Source organism: Juglans microcarpa x Juglans regia, chromosome 1D, assembly GCF_004785595.1.
Source record: "Juglans microcarpa x Juglans regia isolate MS1-56 chromosome 1D, Jm3101_v1.0, whole genome shotgun sequence".
In the NCBI taxonomy this organism is placed as follows: Eukaryota; Viridiplantae; Streptophyta; class Magnoliopsida; order Fagales; family Juglandaceae; genus Juglans; species Juglans microcarpa x Juglans regia.
The window spans coordinates 18,996,885-19,002,884 of NC_054594.1; positions in this window are offsets into that span (position 1 = coordinate 18,996,885).

A 6,000-nucleotide genomic window follows, 5' to 3' on the forward strand; every position below is an offset into this window, starting at 1 on the left:
TTCCAAGGGAAGGGCGCTATTGATGAGGAAGGCTTCTCGGGGAAGTTTCTCTCCCCGTTTGCACCCTAACACATGGTTTGCACTTTCCATTTATCCACCCCATTTGCGATGTCCTTGATTTCCTTCAATTGGCCCCTGCCTAACTTCATTCGCACACTTAGCGCGTACTTTTGTGTTCATGCGTGGTGTTCCGTATTGTTATGGACCCCTGGGGGATATGTACCCAAATTTGACTGCTTGCGAGTTCCTGTCTTTCTATTCTGTGAAAGGACTATCAGGTAACATTTGAAATTTTTGTGTTCATGTGCAACGTTTGGCAGCATTCAAAAGCCGCCATTTGAATGCTAAACAATGGCAAAAGAAACTTTTCCTTATTTTTGGTAGTGGCTGGTAATTTCCCTCCCCTGAGATGACCATTCAGGACTTCCTCATTCAAGCTAATAGATCTGACTGACTGAGAATGTTCTCGTGTCGATAGTCCTAAATTGGGCCAAAGATAATGAGGGTGCCCTGTGAACTAAAAAGTTCTTGACTCCCGTTAACATTGATAGATTTCTTGTGATGCCATATCGTTCCCACGTTAAGGGGTGTAAATTAAAGAATGTGACGATGTACTGAGAGGGCGAGGCATTTGCTAATCGCCTTGTTGAAAACGTCGAAGGCGCCATTGACGATGTGAGGCTAGAAGTGGCCATTAACTTTTGTGCCAATCTGATCGAAGGAGGGGAGACACCCTCTACTTCTACTATGCATGTGTCGCCACCTCTGTCTCCTAGGCTTGACGACCTTGATGGGCTTGGATCAGTCTGATGGGCATATCCGCCTCTTGGAGGGTGGCCTCGAGCTCCTTCGCAATGAAGCATCCTAGCTCCGTAGTGAGTTACTTGGCACCAAGTCCCTCATCATGCATAATGGCTTTGCCTTGCAATTGTCGGAGTCTGAACAAGATTTTACTCATGCTATCCCGCTTGAGTAAAGAGTTGGATTCCTCTCAATTGCAACAATGTTTGGAGTGTGCTCAGGCGTTGGATTCTTTTGAGGAGAGCCACAGGCAACTTGTCATTGAGCTTTCAAATTTGAAGGCCTCGTATGAAGAAGCTCTTAGGCAATTTGGCCTTATAGTGTCAGAAATGGAGGGGTCCTACCAGGATCTATGAGGTAGGTTTGCCGCCTACAAGAACGGTCCTAGAAGAAGTTGACGCCAAGCAGAGCAAACTGAACCAAATCATGCTACACTTGGACACAAAAGTGAAGGAGCAAAAGCAACAACTGTTGGAAGTGGAATCAGAATTAGCCGCTTCCAAGGGTGAGGTGCCCCGTGCGCTCCCACAACTGATGGCTGCCAGGGTCATTAGGGATCAGACCTTTGGATATAGATATTGAGCTGGTGTTGCTCGCTTGCGATCTCACTTGCTGGCCAATCCTCAAATTGACTTGAGGCATTTAGACGTCGACTCCTTCAGACCCGATGAGGTTTCATGCTAGTTTGTGGTCGCATTGGGGCACAATACTATGCATGACGCCTTCCTTCCTGCTTTTTCACCCTCAAAACCTCCAACGGCTCTACCTTCATGAAGACTTCGCTTATTTTTACCTTCTTCCTTGTTTCAAACAATATTTTGGAAGATTGTAATGATAACTCTTTGTTGTTTTTTGCTTCTATAATGGTGGCTCATGTTTTAGCCTCATTTTGTATAGTCGGTATATGGCTTCCTTTTAGCATTCTTTTTGCAATGCTAGTGTTTGGTTTGCCTTTGTTTTGCGATATTAACTTTGACCTCAGCGCCCATTGGCTCCATGGTGAGTCTTTGGATTCGACTTTGGTGGCTAAGTAAGAGGGTCATGGGGCCTTTTAACCTCTCCGCCCGTTGATTGCACCGCGAGTCTTTGGACTTGACTTTGGTGGCTAAGTTAGGGATCGTGGGGTCATTTGACCTACACACCCATTGATTGCACTGCGAGTCTTTGGACTCGACTTTGATGGGTAAGTAAGGGTGTCGTGGGGTCCTTTGAGCTCCACACCTGTTGAGTGCACAATCTTTGGACTCGATTTTGGTGGCTAAGTTGGAGGGTTGTGGGGTCCTTTGACATCCACACCTATTGATTACACCGCGAGTCTTTGGACTCGACTTTGGTGGCTAAGTAAGGGAGTCATAGGGTCCTTTGATCTTTATGCCCATTGAGTGCATCGCAAGTCTTTGAACTCGACTTTGGTGGCTAAGTAAGGGGGTCGTGGGGTCTTTTACCTTCCATGCTCGTTGATTGCACTGTGAGTCTTTGGATTCAACGTTGATGGCTAAGTAAGGGAGTCATGGGATCCTTTGACCTCCACAACAGTTTAGTGCACCGCGAGTTTTTGAAATCGACTTTGGTGTCTAAGTAAGGGGTCGTGGAGTCTTTTTCAGTAGTGATGTAATTTTTCTGGGCATCATTCAAGGTTCTACTGACATAATAAATCACAATAGGTCGATTATCCACACGCTGCCCCAAAACAGCACCCACCGCATAATCACTTGCATCAGTCATAATTTCAAATGGAATGTCCCACTACGGGGGTTGCATAATGGGGGCGGGGGTAAGCGATTCTTTAAGAGTATCAAAAGTTTTTTGGCACTTATCAGTCCAAACAAACTCAATATTATTTTGTAAAAGAGTGCACAAAGGTTTTACGATAGAACTGAACTCTTGAATAAAATGCCTATAAAAGCCAGCATGGCCAATAAAAGAACGAATATCTTTAACAGTCTTAGGGATAGGAAATTTATATTTAATTCAATTGTTGCCTTGTCGACCTTTATACCTTCAGAAGAAACAATATGTCCCAAGACAATGCCCTGAGTAACCATAAATTGACATTTCTCCCAATTAAGTAAAATATTTTTTTTCCTCACATCTCCGGAGAATACATGCCAAATTATGCAAACAAATCTATCAAAAGATTTTCCAAAATCAAAGAAGTCATCCATGAATATTTCACAAATATTCTCAATCATGTCAAAAAAATATTCATCATGCTTATCTGAAAGGTGGCTGGAGAATTACATAAACCAAAAGACATTCTGGTAAAAGTAAATGTGCCAAAAGGACAGGTGAAAGTAGTTTTCTCCTGATCCTCAAACGCTACAGCAATTTGATAATAACCAGAGTATCCATCCAAGAAGTAATAAAATGCATTACTAGCTACTCTTTCTAAAATTTGATCCAAGAATGGTAAAGGAAAATGATCATTCCTACTAGTTAAATTAAGTTTTTTATAATTAATGCACATTCTCCAGCCAGTAACCATTCTTGTTGGAATCAACTCATTTTTATCATTTTTACAACAGTTAAACCATATTTTTTTGGTACCACTTGAGTTGGACTTACACATTTACTGTCTGAGAAGGGGTAAATGATACCCATTGCGAGCAGTTTAAGCACTTCCTCTTTGATAACTTCCTTCATGGTAGGATTGAGCCTACGTTGAGCATCACGAATCGGTCTAGCATCAACTTCAAAATGGATTTTGTGGGTACAAATAGCAGCATTTATACATTTGATGTCGACTATTATCTAACCAATTGCACCTTGATGCTTTTTTAAGACTTCAATCAACTGGGTTTCATCCTTCTGATTTAACTTTGAGGAAATCACCACTGGGAAAATACTATCTTCAGGACGAAGAAACACATACTTTAAATATTGAGGAAGTGATTTTAGTTCCAACTGGAGAACTTCTTCCTATGAAGATTTAAGTATGTTTGGTGGTGGTAGAGTTTCAAACTATGGTTACCATCTTGCGCTTGAAAATTGTACTTCAAGTGGTAAAGAAGAATCTGCAAAACAGTTCAAAAATTCAAGGATATTTTGATCAACATGGTCAGTTTTTTCATCAAATAAAAATTCATGTGTTTGAAAAATGGAATCATCATCAGAGAAAGGACAAGTTGAGCAAATAAATTATGTTAGTGTCAAACTTTCTACAACATTCAAATCACTTGTGTCATCAAAATATGCTGGCATCTTGCAAGTATTGAAAATGTTCAACTCAAATTCTATGTTTCCAAAAGTAAGCTTCAGAATTTCACTTTTGCAAATAACCAAAACATTTCCATTGAGTAATAAAATTTGTCCACATGGACCAGCACATCCTCTACAATACCCCTCGGTATCTTAACTGATCTGTTAGCCAACTGTAACATGATGGAGGTCTTTTTCAACTCACTTAATCCCAACTACTCATACACTGTGAACGGTAGCAAGTTCACACTACTTCTCAAATCAAGTAAAGCTCTCTCAATGCGTGACTCACCAATCATAATGAAAATGTTGGGAGAGTCGGGATCTCCGAACTTTTAAAGAGTCTCGCTCAATATCAATACATTGACTTACTCCGTTAGGAAATCTTTCTTCTCTACATTCAACTTTCTCTTCACTGTGCACAAGTCTTTCAGAAATTTTGCATATGAAGGAACTTGATGTATGGCATCCAATAGTGAAATATTAATCTTTACTTGCTTGAAGATCTTCTGAATCTCAGTGTGGTATTTGTTCCTTTAGCCAGCTGCCAATCTCTGAGGATAGGGAACTATAGGTTGGTACCCCTTATTAGTTTCAGCATCTACACTCACATGCTTTTTCAACTCTGGTCTCACTACTTCTAGATCTTTTTCAGCTTCATCAGTCTCTGTTGCATCTTTAGGTGTAGGCGCAACTACCTGTCTGTCAATGATCATTTCTGGTTGAGGAATTTCCTTTCCACTTCTCAAAGTAAGAATAGTCTTCGTTGTCTCAATAACATCCCCTGAAACATTATGTACATGTTGTGCTTGTTGCCGGTATACTTGAGGATTAGGATGGGGCTGTGGCGAAAATTTCCCTCTCTCTAGAGTGCTCATCTTATTAATGGTGCCCGCAAGTCATTTATGGCCTGAGTGTTCTAATTGTTTGTGGTGGCCTGAATATGCATGAATTGCTGAAGTGTATTGGCCATCTGTGCCATACTGTCATCTAGAGACTTCTTCGCAAATGATTGAGGCTGAGAACTCTGTGCAGCTATATGAAGCTGAAATCCTGGAGGTGCTACAAAAGGATAGCTCTAAGAACTCTGATATGATTGATATTGGTGCTGAGGAGCAGTCTGATGAAATGGCTGTTGAGAAGGTGGCAGTGACCGGCCAGGCTGATCATTTTTCCATGAGGGATTTGGGTGATTTCTCTACTCCGGATTATATGTATTGGAGAAATGCTGATTTTGTGCTCTGTTTACCCAGTTCGCTTGTTGCATTTGCTCAGACCCATTCTCCTGAAATACTGGCACAATTGGGCAGTCTTGGGTTTTGTGGTTTGAATCAGCACATAATTAGCACGCCTCTACTGTTTTCACGTCCTTCACTTTTTCCATCTCCATGACCTCTAATCTTCTAGTCAATGCAACTATTTGGGTTTGAATGTCAATGTCCTCCTTAATCTCATATTTGCCCCCACCAGTAATAGTCCTTAGTGGTTGTGTTGTCAATGAAACTCGATTAGTCCGAGTGCTCCATTGTTGTGAGCTCTCAGCAAGATAGTAAAAAAATAGCAATGTTTCATCAGGTTCCTTGCTAAAAAATTCTCCATTGCACATAGTTTGAACAAACTGCTTGCATTCTGGAGTAAGACTAGTGTAAAAATAATTCACCAGCCTCCAGGATTCAAAACCGTGATGTGGACATATGTTCACCAAATCCTTAAACCTTTCCCAGCTGGCCTGGAATGTCTCGTTAGATTTCTGATTGAACTGGCTGATCTGCTCTTGTAAATATTGAGTTCTCTGAAAAGAATTTTTTTTTTATAAGAACTCACGCTGCATATTAGGCCAACTAGAGATAGAATTAGGTCTCAAAGAATTAAACCAAAATTTTGATTTATCCTTTAAAGAGAAAGGAAATAAACGAAATCTAATAAATTCATCAGTAGTGGCTCTATTGATAAAAGTAGTGTAGGCCAACTCAAAATCTGTCAAGTGCTGATAAGGACTCT